We start from the raw sequence: 13,710 nt of genomic DNA, 5'->3' as shown, positions 1-13,710 counted from the left end.
GTACGTAGCAGCTAGCCAGGGCATCGTTGCGTCCCGGAAGCTACTGATCATGGGCACTGCAGAGGCATGTGTGCAGGGGCGTACGCCAGGGATTGAACGCGACGCTGCAGGGAGGTGGAGTTAAATTTATGGCGCGCGCTTTCTGTCTCCGTGTGGATTTTTACGGTCTTATCATCCGTTTGTTCTTTGTTCTCTTTTTGAAGCTGCATTTCGTTTGTTTGTCTTGTGCGTTGTGGAGTGCCGGAGTGATGAACGCCGGGACAAGAGCTACTCCCTCATTTCTGGTAGCTCGGCATCTCGGGGGTTCAGAGGAACAAAATGCATGCTGCGTTTTTCTCCTCTTCACTCCATGTTCTTTGTTCCTTTTGGGAGAAACTAGAGAGCTGGCTTTTCATTAAGATATATACTCGAACGATATGTGCATGACTCACATGGTCTCCTTTCCTACTTAAAATAGGAAGGCAAGCCCAAAAGTGGATACACGTTGTACGTGATGTCGAGTGTCTAAAGAGCTGACTCGCCGTATCTTTGTCAATAAAACAAAATGCAGGACCTATCCATAGACCACCTAATGACTGACAACTACAAGCAATGAAGCGAGCCGAAGACGAGCCGTTGTCACCGCCCCTCCATCATCGAAGGCGGACAAACTTTGTTATGCTAGACAGTTGAGAAGTCGTCGTGCTAAGGCCTTAGAGAACCAACGCACTTGAATAGCAACCATCGTCAATTAAGAGAAGCGTACGTCATAATGATCGAACCTTCTTGTCTCCTTACTTTGGAGGAGAAACAAGAGAAAGAAAGAGGCGAAATGGCTCCCATCATCTGCTCCCACCCATGAACAATAAAATTAAAAGAGATAAATTTAGTCTATGAAAAGGTTTACTATTTATGCGCTGTTTGAGCCGATTTTGTTCTTTTACTGACATCTACCTAGATTTCCGAATGCGTTGAAAATTGACACGAACCTCAAGTACTCAAACATCTAATGATAATCAGATTTAGAAAAGGAATCTAGTATTTATTTCAAATTTACTGTCCACCAATGCAGATGAGCCCAGGCTCAAAATTGGATATTTGCAAGAGAAATGCTGAATTTTCTCATTAAGATAGTCTCGAACAATACGTACTCCCTCCGTCACAGTTTAGAAGGCATAGTTAAATTTGCGTGTGTTTCCACAATAGACAAGGTTTAGAGCGCATTACATTTATTTTTAGTAGCTAATTAGTACTCCGGTATACTATTTCTATATACATGCGTAGTGTGAATACTATTTTTTAGCCCATCTCACAACCAATAAATAACCACCTAGGTCCCAGAGAATTTTCAAGCGCGCCTTCTAAACGAAGTACATGACTCACATGGTCATTTTTCCTGCTATAATTGATTGGGATTAGAAAACCAAGACGCACGTCGATCCTCGAAGACAAGCAATCATCACATCACAATAATAAGATTGGTTAATGCGGTTCATCAATATTGGACTACATATCTATGGCATGACTATATGTGTTTTTTCTCATATACTAAGTCGACATAGTACATCAACAGCAAGCTAACAAAGGCCCATCAAATAGCATCTCCGACCACATGTCACGAGTACTCTGCCTGTCTATCTCGTGATATTTGTCCAGCCTACTACCTTAGGTCTATTTCTTTTGGCCTTTATATAATAGGCCTAGATTACACATGTTCAACTCAAACATATTAGTTACATTTGTCTAGAAATAAAATACAAATGCATACACGCACTCCTATGCATGCGCGCACAAACACAGAGCATATGAGAGAGACTGAGTTGGCGGATCTTGAGACTAACGAAGTCACCACAAACATGTTGTCAACGAAAACGTCGCCTTTCAGTAAAAAAATTATTTCGCCTTTATATCAATGAGACATATATGTATCAAACTTAGGGTTTGATTTCTGCTGGGTTGAAGGCATAACCACCCTCCTAACCATGGGCGGAGACAGGCCCCGAGCAAAAGGGGCAGCGGCCTGGGGCTTGAAGCCCATTCCCTTTGTACATTGCAGCTAACTATAGCACTGTAATAACAGTAAATGCTACAGTTAAGGAAGGCTGCTTAGGCCTTGCCCAATTTCTAGCTGTGTCATTGTCCTAACTCCTAACCATCAAATCGCATGTTGGTTCTCCGCTAATTAAACTTCGCTTTTGTAAATATGTCCTCACCTCATGAATTCATCATGCACGAACCTTCGTGTATTAGCCATTTATCATGAGGCTAGCCATAATGGGGGTAACTTATGTAGTAACTTAACACATCCTAAGACAATTTTACTTATGTGGCAAGTATTTAATGAGGAAAGAGGTGCTTGTGGTAACATACTAATATGTTACTATAACATAGCGCTTTCCGAGGCAAAATGAGTCTATGAGCTAATAAATGAAGCAATCTAGGAGTATGTTACTTTGCACTATGAAGGTAGTAACTTAGACTAGTGTCATGTATGCATGACACTAGTATAAGTTACTTCTCACTATGACCAGCACCCGCTGCTACTTTCTTGACTTCACATGATTCCACCAGCAAACCTAGTCACTTCTTTATTCATAATTGCCAGTTTTTCCCTGTGAAAATTAAGTTCTCGCCCGCTCTTGTTTTGTGTACTCAACTTCTTGGAGTATCCATTGCATCATCATCCTAGTAGCCTTTTCCTTCATCCGCGTGAAAGTGAACAACTCATATATTAATGCAAAAAAAAAAGAGTTAACTAAACTCATCATCCTCGTACTCAATGACCCCATGATGACTCTATATAGTCATCTCGAGTCAAATCCGTAGGTGTCTTGTCCTTTTCTTTTTCTTCGGGGATCATTTTTGCATGCCCCACATGCATATCAATCTGCCTCGTTTTACATCTATAATCCACTTTTTTTTCTTATGCACTGAATACTACCGAATATATACATATATGTACTCTTGAAGCTTTTTGATGTTCACACTTTTCATTAATTTCTCAAATTCTCCATGACCAACTCCCGTCTCTCGGTATTGATCGACCCATTTACCAATTTGAACTCACTACTCGCCAACACCAATTTCAGAACCCCTTGCACACTTGCTTGACCACATCTCTGCAGTGGCGGAGACAGGGGGGACCAGCAGGGGCCCTGGGCCCCCTGACATTGGAAATTTGCTGCTAATTCACTGATGAACAGTGCATAATTAGCAATATTTTGATGCTAAAAGTGTATTTTCCTATGCTTTGGCCCTCCTTAACCTACTTTGACGGCACTTGGCCGTTCTGATCCATATTTCCTGGCTCCGCCACTGCATCTCTGACCATCTACGTGTTCTGGCATGCTGGCGTGTTTTGTGTTTGCCGCACACCTCACCGCTATTATCATTTCCCTAGAATCGCCCGCTAGGCCATAAGAGCACGAGAGTCGCCATTACTATGTGTAGCACAACATGTTGCCATAGTTGTGTGTGATATTTCTGTTGGGGCTGTCCGATGGGCTCATGCTGTTGTGTAGCTGAGTGAGAGGAAAATGAATACAGAATGACACGTGTGACTGGTCATTGTTCTTATTAATTAATGATGACTAGAATATGCCACTCCAATGTTGACTAGTCAATTAGATGCCACACCATTCAAAACTATTCCCTCCGTTCCAAGATAGATGACCCAACTTTGTAAATGGAACAGAGGAAGTACCTTCCAATCGTCTGAGGGTGATAGTCTAGCAGGTACCGATTGTTTGAGGTTGTGCTCTAACCGATTTTAGAGTTGAGGGTTGTAAATTCAATTAAAACATATCAGACAGAGGGGCGATTTGATACCCGAGCTTATGCTCCTGGTTTAAAATTGTGTTTTAAATATATTTTGAAATGTGACAAAATTCTGAAAAAAAAAGTTTCACACGTACAGCTCAACATTTTACGTGCTCACAAAGTCGTTTTGCGAAAAACCAACAATTTTTGTGTTGTGTGTCAAAAAGAAAAAAAATCGGTGTTAAAAAGTGCTTTTCAGGAGATTTTTCTTTTCTTTTTACACAAGCCATAAAAAATGTCGGTTTTTGATGAAACTTGGTGTGCACACATAAAATGTCAAGATGTACGCGTCAAATTTTTGTTTCTTTCTTTGACATTTTAAAATGTCTTTTACCCGTGGCAGGAGCATATGCTCCATACCAAAGTGAATTTCCTATAAATTCTGGGTTGAAATATGTACTTTCCCCTTTTCTTTACTAGTAGCAACCTCATGACCCTGTACGGCTTCTCAGCTTCATAGCTTCTGTACCAATCAAGCTGCTCCCGGGCATCGGCCTCGCGCCGCCCCTATATCTCGCCTTCAGCGACCGTGGCTTCAGACTCGCTGAAGGGGCGAGCGAAATGCAGCCCACTAGCGCGGGAGCCCACAACATATTTTTTGTTTTTAGGTTTTCTATTTCTTTGCTTTATTTTTGTACTTCTCGTGTGTGTGTGTGTGTGCGTGTGTGTGTGTTGTGTTGTGTGTGTGTGTGTGTGTGTGCGCGCGCGCGTGTGTGTGTGTGTGTGCAAAAAACCTCTTAAAAACATTTTGAAAAATGTTGAACGAGTATTTGAAAAACGTTCAACAAGCATTTGGAAAATGTTGAACGTATATAGAAAAATTGTTGATAAAGTATTAAAAAATGATGATTTTTTTATCATGTAAATAAAAATGTTAATCAAGCATTTGAAAAAACTATGGAGCAAGTATCTGAAAAATGTTAATCAAACATTGGGGAAATGTTAAATGTGTATAGAAAAAATGTTGATCATGTAATAAAAAAATGATGAATTTTTTTGGTAATGCATGTAAAAATGTTAATCAACCATTTGAAAAAAATATGGAACAAGTGTTCAAAAAATATTAGTCAAGCATTTGAAAAATGTTAAATGTTTATAGGAAAAATGTTGACCTTGTATTAAAAAAATGTTAAATTTTTTATTTGAAAATGGTTAATGAGGCATTTAAAAAAACTTAAAAATGTATAGAAAAATGTTGACCATGTATTAAAAATATGTTAATCTTGTATTTGAGAAATGCTAATCAAGAATTGGAAAAATGTAAAAAAATGGGCATAAAAAATGTTGACCATACATGAAAAAAGTTAAAATTTTATTGTAAAATGTTAAATGTGTATTATAAAAATGTTGTTGACATATACAATAAATGTAGAATGAAAGCAAAAAAAACAAAAAAATGGAAACAAAAATTAACAAATAAACCGAGCTAAAAGAAAATGGTCAAATAAAACCGATGATTCTTTTTTTGAAAAAAAACTGGACAAGAAAAAAGAAAAGAAACAACAGAAAACAAAATAAAAATAAAAATACTCGAAAAAATGGAGAAGAAAACGTGGAAACCTCGGCTGGTCTGGAGTGTGCTCACTCTAAACCAGGAGACATGAGCTTGGACTCATGATCATGGACTTCCGGAACCGTTGTTCAAGGAAGGAATGGTCACAAGTGTGGTGCCATGAGGCATGCAGAGGTGGTTCATCCATGCCAAAGTTAGAGGATGAGGATTATATCCAAGGACGGATAATACCACCTTCTCCAAAGCCTATGTCGGCTTGGAGGAAGGACTACATCAAGCTACCGCGGAGGCTTTCGGAGTCTACCGGGACAAGATTCAAGAGAATTATGAGGTTTGCCACTTTGAAAGACATGATGATCGTGGTGTACCTTTCGTTAGGGAAAACAGAGAGGGTATGCTCCCATAGGTATACAGCTGGAGCGCATGGAAATCCACGTAGGTTTTCTAGAAGCAAACATGGGGGGACTGATGGGGCATATCAAAAATGTGGAGATTCAGAGGGCCGACTGGAAAGATGAAGCTGAGAGGCTAAGGGCAAAGGTCGATAAAATGAAGATGGAGAAGGAGAAGTTGGATGGTGAGAGCAACAAGCTGAAGAGAATCTCACCTTCAGAGATACACTTCTTATAACTAAGGATGAGGAGGTAGTTAGGATGCTGAAGAGGGTGGACATGTTGGAGAAGCAACTGAAGCCACAATCACCTTGACCCGCACTGACACTTGTCCTAACACTAGAGCCAGAGCCATTGGATGGACATGTTGGGTACTCTGCTGGTCTTAATTTGTTCTGACTTGTCAATACCCTAGTTTGCACATTGCTATTTGGTTGTACGACTTAATTGTTATATCTGTCGATGCACTCAATGGTTTTTATGTTTATATGTGTAGCTATAACTTTTGACGAAAAGTTACGAGAAGATATTGTGGGGCCCTTCGGAGAGGCAGACATGTGAAATCGAGCGAGAAGAGACCTAAACCCGTTCCTATATTGGCTCATAGCAAAAAGAACAAAATAAAATAAAAGAGAAGCAGAATGGAAACAAACAAGAAATTAAAGAAACTACTATGAAACAAATAAAAGAAAACAAAGACATGTGGTCGTGTGAAATCGAGCAAGAATAATCAGAACCCCCCCCCCCCTTGCAAATGGTCATAGAAAAAGAAAACAAAGAAAGAAAGAAAATGGATGTTAAATTAAAATCAGGGCTTCGATGAGCCTACCATGAAATGCTATAAGAAAGTCAAACTTGCTAAGGTCGTGTGATCTTGGATGACATTTGAACTACACTAGTCATCTAATTTTGTGTACAGATTTTGTCAGCATGCTTTGCATACAACAGAGCTACGTACCATGGAAGCACTAAGCACGTGATCTCAAATGGTAGGATCCAAGCAATTGTGCCATTCCTCCATCCCCTCACTCTCGCCGCCATGGAAGAACCACACCCTCCCCGGCCGCTAATGGATATTCTTAAGACCGCCATAGCTTTCTTCATGTCAAATACACATTCCTAACCATATACATGTGTTGTCATTTGATAATGGGATCACATCATTAGGAGAATGATGTGATGGACAAGACCCATCCGTTAGCTTATCATATTGATTGTTTAGTTTTATTGCTATAGCTTTCTTCATGTCAAATACATATTCCTTCGACTATGAGATTATGCAACACCCGGATACCCGAGGAATGCCTTGTGTGCTATCAAATGTCACAACGTAACTGGGTGATTATAAAGATGCTCTACATGCATCTCCGAAGGTGTTTGTTGTGTTGGCATGGATCGAGATTAGGATTTGTCACTTTGAGTATCGGGGAGGTATCTCTGGGCCCTCTCGTTAAAACACATCATAAGCTTGCAAGCAAATGACTAAGGAGTTAGTCATGAGGTGATGTATTACGAAACAAGTAAAGAGACTTTCCAGTAACGAGATTGAACTAGGTGAAGATACCGACGGTCAAATCTCGGGCAAGTAACATACCGATAAACAAAGGAAATTACGTATATTGTCATAACGGTTCGACCGATAAAGATCTTCGTAGAATATGTAGTAGCCAATATGGGCATCCAGGTTCCGCTATTGGTTATTGACCGAAGAGGTGTCTCAGTCATGTCTACATAGTTCTCAAACTCGTAGGGTCCGCATGCTTAACGTTCAATGACGATATAGTATTATATGAGTTATGTGATTTGGTGATCGAATGTTATTCGGAGTCCCGGATGAGATCACGGACATGACGAGGAGTCTTGAAATGGTCGAGAGGTAAAGACACCGGAAGTGTTTCGGGGGGTACCGAGTACTTATCGGGTCACCGGAAGGGGTTCCAGGCACCCCCGGCAAAAGATATGGGCCTTATGGGCCAAGAGAGAAAACGCACCAGCCACATGGGGCTGGTGCCCCCCCCATATGGGCCGGCCTAAGAGGAGAAGGAAAGAGGGGAAGGGGAGGAAAGAGTGGAATAGGATTCCCCCTTCCTTCCCTCTCCCCCCCTCTTTCCTTCCCCCTCCGACAAATATGGCAAAGGGAGGCGCGGCCAAGGGCAGGAACCCAAGTAGGATTCGGACCTACTTGGGGCACTCCTTGGCCTCTCCTGTCACATCCCTAGTCCTGGTATGCACTAGGCTAGCCCTCCATGTGTGCATCATGTTTAAATTTTGCTTAAACTTGAAATGGGGGATGTTCAAACCCTAGCATAAAAAGGAATCCACCACGTTCAACTAAAATATTTTTCAGTGAACCCAAATGGCCTTAAAAAATGTTCATCATTTTTGGAAAATGCTGGAAACAGCAACCAGAGGTGATGCACATTTTTGCATGACATTTTGGATTGTTGAATTAACACATATTGTATTTTGAATTGGATCAAATAAATACTATAAATACTTTATTGCTCCGATAATTCTGATTTTTGTTGAGGGGCTTTGGAATAATCCTTTTAGTCCCTGCAAAATTTATCAGAAGCAACAAAATTAGTTTGGTTCAAAAACCAAATTAAAACAAATGTCAGAAATAGAAAACAGAAACAAAACAGAGAGAGAGAGAACTCACCTGGCCTTACTGGCAGCCCACTAGCGGCCCAGTAGACAACTGGCCTGCTTGGCCTAGCCCCTCGCGCGTCGTCTTCCTCGCGCCTACTGGCGTTGCGCGTGGCGCGCGCACAGCCGAGCCGCAGCCACCTCTTGCTAGCCACGCAGCTGCTCCCCCTCACCATGGACGCCGCCACGCGACCCCCTCGATCCTCTATCACTTTCCCCTCTCTCCCTAGACCTCCTCCCCTTCTCTACCTCTCGTTCCCAAGCGAGACAGAGAGCCACCATCGCCGCCGCTCGTTGCCACCGCGTCTAGAGCCATTGCCTCGCCTCGTCACCATGACCACAAGCTCCGTCTCCTCGCACTGAAGCTCTCCTTCGAGCCACGCATCGCCGGAAGTCTGCAACGGCCTCACCAACCTTGTCTTCAACCTCGGCCACCAGAGACCACCACCGTCGATTCGCCACCTCCCGAGCGTCCCCGAGCCCGCTAACCATCCCTATGGCACCGCTGTGAGCTCCGCCACTATTTCCCCCTTACCCCGTGGTCTGTCTCTCGCCGTAGCCGTCGCCCCCTTGCAGACCGTAGCACGTCGCCGCCTGAGCTCACCGTCGACGTAGCTCCGGTGACCATTTGGTCACCCCGGCGACTCCAACACGTTCGCGGCGTCCCGTAGAGCATTCCTAGCGCAAGCACCCGCCCATTTACACGCTGCAGCAGCTAACCCATGGCCACCCGAACTCCGGTGGCCGCAACCGAGCTCGCCCGCCATCGACTCTGGCCACCCGAGGCCCAACCACGGCCACCAACTGACGCGCCATTGCGCCAGCTACCAATAGAGCCCAACGGCGCCTCGAACGGTGCCCTGTAAAGGAAATCCGAGGCTCTTCGCCGCGTCTGGCCTCGCCGGCATCGAGTCACCGACGAGTTTGACTCATTTGACCAGGGTTTGACCTCCCCTGGGTCAATGTCACGTGGGCCCGCTACCTAATTAACCCTGGTTTAGTTCCTGTTTAGATTAAACTAACCACGCAGGCCCCACAAGTCAGTTTGACCTGGCCACATCACATGTTGACCGACCCCACACGTCAGTGCTGACTTGCTGACGTGGCTGTTGACCCGACCCCACCTGTCAGTGACACTAACTAGCACTAGTTCACTGACTAGTGGACCCTACTGGTCAGGTTTGACCAGGGGCAGCCTAGTTGACCCACTGACGCCAGGCTTACATCATGCTGACCTCATAACTATTTTCTGGCGATTTTATATTTCAGAAATGAATTATAAAATCCAGAAAATTGTTTAAACTTCTAAAAATCATATAAATTAATCTGTAACTCCAAATGCAAAGAATTATATAGAAAAAATGATCAGAAAAATCCAATCTATCCATCTGTACTGGTTTCATACATGTTAGAGCAACTTAACCCTGTTGTTTATATCAAAACATGATAAAGCATTACCTAAATTCATAAGATGAGTTTGGAGTTGAACCTTTGGTTCAAAATAACTCAAACCCATCTGGTCTTAGTTGCATTAGCTCAACCACAACATATTGCCATGTCATGATCATGCATCATATTGTGCATTGCATTGATTGTGTTCTTCCTTGTTTGCCGGTAATTGTCCCCTCTCAGTAGACAACGTTCCGACGATGAGATCGATGACACCGATGAAGAACTATACTATCTTCAGAAGTGCTAGGCAAGCAGAACCCCCTTGTTCATTCCGATACAATCCAACTCTTTCGCTCCTGCTCTCTTTTACTGCATTAGGACAACAACGATTCAACTCTTTCATGTTGCGGTAGTTGAACCCCTTTCCTCTGCATGACCTGTCATTGCCACAGTAAATAGATGAAACCCACTAGCATGAGTAGGAGTTGTTTGAGCCCTGATGTGCCTACTCATTCATGCTTGTTTGTCATGCCTGCTATTGCTTAGAGTTGTGTCAGGTTTGATTCATCGGGGATGAATTGGAAAGTTGTGAACATGTCCTACTATTGAGAGCTAAGTGTGTGAACACGATTTGGTAAAGGTAGCGGTGAGAGGCCATGTAGGAGTACATGGTGGGTTGTCTCATTGAAACCGTCCTTGAGAACTGAGTTCTGTGTTTGTGATCCATGAACAGTTACTACCACACATTGGGCTCCGAGCACTCCAAGCTCTCTCGACTTATTAATCTACCTGTTCTCTGTCCAGGAGTTGCAACTAGTTTCTGGTGTTTGTAGGTAGTGTTAGTAGTCTACCAAGTGGCACCCGGTACAGGTGGGCTTGGGACAGACTAGGCACCGTGGCCGGGTATACCAAGCGTCGCCCGTTTGGTGGGCTTGGAACCTTGTACACATCGTTTGGGGCCGTGAGCGACACCCCGGTCGGATCTCCTTGCGGATGGAACCCGAATAGGCAATAAATCTGGACTAGAGACTTGTGTGGTTAGTCAAGTCGTGGCCGACTCCCTCGCCAGGCTTCCACTTGAAGGTTGCCGAGATACACGACGTGTACATGGTGGTAAGAGGCGAGAGCGTGTGTGAAGAAGTACACCCCTGCAGGGTTAACATCATCTATTCAAATAGCCGTGTCCGCGGTAAAGAACTTCTGGGTTGCCTATACAGCTCATAGACAAGTGAAAGTGGATACTCTAAAATGCGCAAGATAAGCGTGAATGCTATGGATGGCGTTCTCGTAGGGAGACAGGAGCGGATCCATAGTGGTGTATTGATACGGTCAATATGTGGACTCATGTGCGCCACCTCAAAAGAGTGCCAGCAGTCGTAGTTCAGGATAGCCATCGAGTTAAAGCTGGCTTGCTGTAGTTAAACTCCACCACCCCTTTGTTGATACTAATGCATATGTAGCTAGTTCTGATGTAAGTCTTGCTGGGTATATTTGTACTCACGTTTGCTTAATTTATGTTTTTGTAGAGAGACTTTAGTCTCGCTAGTAGTTCTGCATGGACTTCGACATTTAGCTTGTTACCTCAGCTACGATCTTGTGCCCTCGGCAGGGTCTTGTAGATAGTCAGGCTTCTCAGCCTTTTTCATTTGTAGTTATCTGTACTCAGACAAGTTAAGCTTCCACATGTGCTTGTTGCTTGTATGCTCTGTATGTTGGGTCATGAGACCCATGATTGTAATACTTGGCTCCTCGGAGCCTAATGAATAAATACTTTGAGTCGTAGAGTTTTGTTGTGATGCCATGTTGTATTTGCACATATCGAGCATATTGTGTGTATGTTATTGAAATGCTTGGTATGTGTGGGATCCGACAACCTAGTTGTTTATCCTTGGTAGCCCCTCTTACCGGGAAATGTCTCCTAGTGCTTCCACTGAGCCATGGTAGCTTGCTACTGCTCCGGAACACTTAGGCTCGTCGGCATGTGTCCTTCTTCGTTCCTGTGTCTGTCCCTTCGGGGAAATGTCACGCAGTGTCTACCGGAGTCCTGATAGCCTGCTACAGCTCGGATTCTCCGAAGTCCTGTTAGCCCAGCTGCTACAGCCTGGATTCACTCGCTGATGACCGACGCGTTCATTGCTTTATGCCTGTCCCTGTAAGTTAGTGCCACTTTGGGTTTACGACTAGTCATGTCGGCCCGGGTTCTCTGTCATATGGATGCTATCAACACTATCATATACGTGAGCCAAAAGGCGCAAACGGTCCCGGGCCAGGTAAGGTGGCACCCGTGGGAATACCGTGCGTGAGGCCGCAAAGTGATATGATGTGTTACATGCTAGATCAATTTGGCTTAGGATCGGGGTCCTCACAGCTCCCCTCTCCCTCCCACCTATATATATGAGGGGGATGCCTAGCACATCCCAGACAATTGTTTAGCCATGTGCGGCGCTCCCCTCCACCGTTTACACCCTCGGTCATATTTTCGTAGTGCTTAGGCAAAGCCCTGGAAGGATCACTTCACCATCACCGTCACCACGCTGTCGTGCTGACGAAACTCATCTACTACCTCGACGTCTTGCTGGATCAAGAAGACGAGAGACGTCACCGAGCTGAACATGTGCAGAACACGGAGGTGCCGTACATTAGGTACTTGATCGGTTGAAGCGCGAAGAAGTTCGACTACATCAACCGCGTTCAGAAATGCTTCCGCTTACGGTCTACGAGGGTACGCAGACACACTCTTCCCCTTGTTGCTATGCATCTCCATGGATAGACCATTGCGTTTGCGTAGAAATTTTTTGTTTTCCATGCAACGATTCCCAACAATAGTTGGCGAGACGACCACGACACAATGATGGAGATCAAGGTGTCTACCCAGTGACATTGGAGATCATGACGATGCTTTGGAGATGGAGATCAAAAGCACAAGATGATGATGGATTGCATGTGATGTTTATCGTTTATGCATCTTATTTTGCTTAGTACGGCGGTAGAATTATAAGATGATCCCTTCACTAAATTTCAAGGTAAAAGTGTTCTCCGTGAGTATGCACCATTGCTACAGTTCGTCGTCTTGGGACACCACATGATAATCGGGTGTGATAGACTCTACGTTCACATACAACGAGTGCAAGACAGTTTTGCACATGCGGAATACTTGGGTTAGACTTGACGAGCCTAGGATGTACAAACATGGCCTCAGAACACTGGAGACCGAAAGGTCGAACATGAATCATATAGTAGATATGATCAACATAGTGATGTTCACCATTGATGACTACCCCATCTCACGTGATGATCGGAGATGGGTTAGTTGATTTGTATCACGTATCACTTAGATGACTTGATGGATGTCTATTTAAGTGGGAGTTCTTTAGTAATATGATTAATTGAACTTAATTTATCATGAACTTAATCTTATAGTTTTGCATATCTATGTTGTAGATCAATGGCTCGAGCTACTGTTCCACTGAATTTTAATGCATTCCTAGAGAAGGCTAAGTTGAAAGATGATGGTAGCAACTACACGGACTGGGTCCGTAACTTGAGGATTATCCTCATTGCTACACAGAAGAATTATGTCCTTGATGCACTGCTAGGTGAAAGGCCTGCTGCAGGAGCTAAAGCTGATGTTAATATGTTATGAACGTCTGGCAAGCTCGATCTGATGACTACTCTATAGATCAATGTGTCATGCTTTAAGGCTTAGAACCGGGACTTCAAAGACGTTTTGAACGTCATGGAGCATATGAGATGTTCCAAGAGTTGAAGTTAATATTTCAAACAAATGCCCGGGTTGAGAGATATGAAGTCTCCAACAAGTTCTATAGCTGCAAGATGAAGGAGAACAGTTCTGTCAGTGAACACATACTGAAAATGTCTGGGTATTATAATCACTTGACTCAGTTGGGAGTTGAACTTCTAGTTGATTGTGTCATTGACAGGGTTCTTCAATCACTGCCACCAAGC

The sequence above is a fragment of the Triticum aestivum genome, chromosome 5A, assembly GCF_018294505.1.
Source record: "Triticum aestivum cultivar Chinese Spring chromosome 5A, IWGSC CS RefSeq v2.1, whole genome shotgun sequence".
Lineage (NCBI taxonomy): Eukaryota > Viridiplantae > Streptophyta > Magnoliopsida > Poales > Poaceae > Triticum > Triticum aestivum.
Note: the sequence above shows the minus strand (reverse complement) of the source record.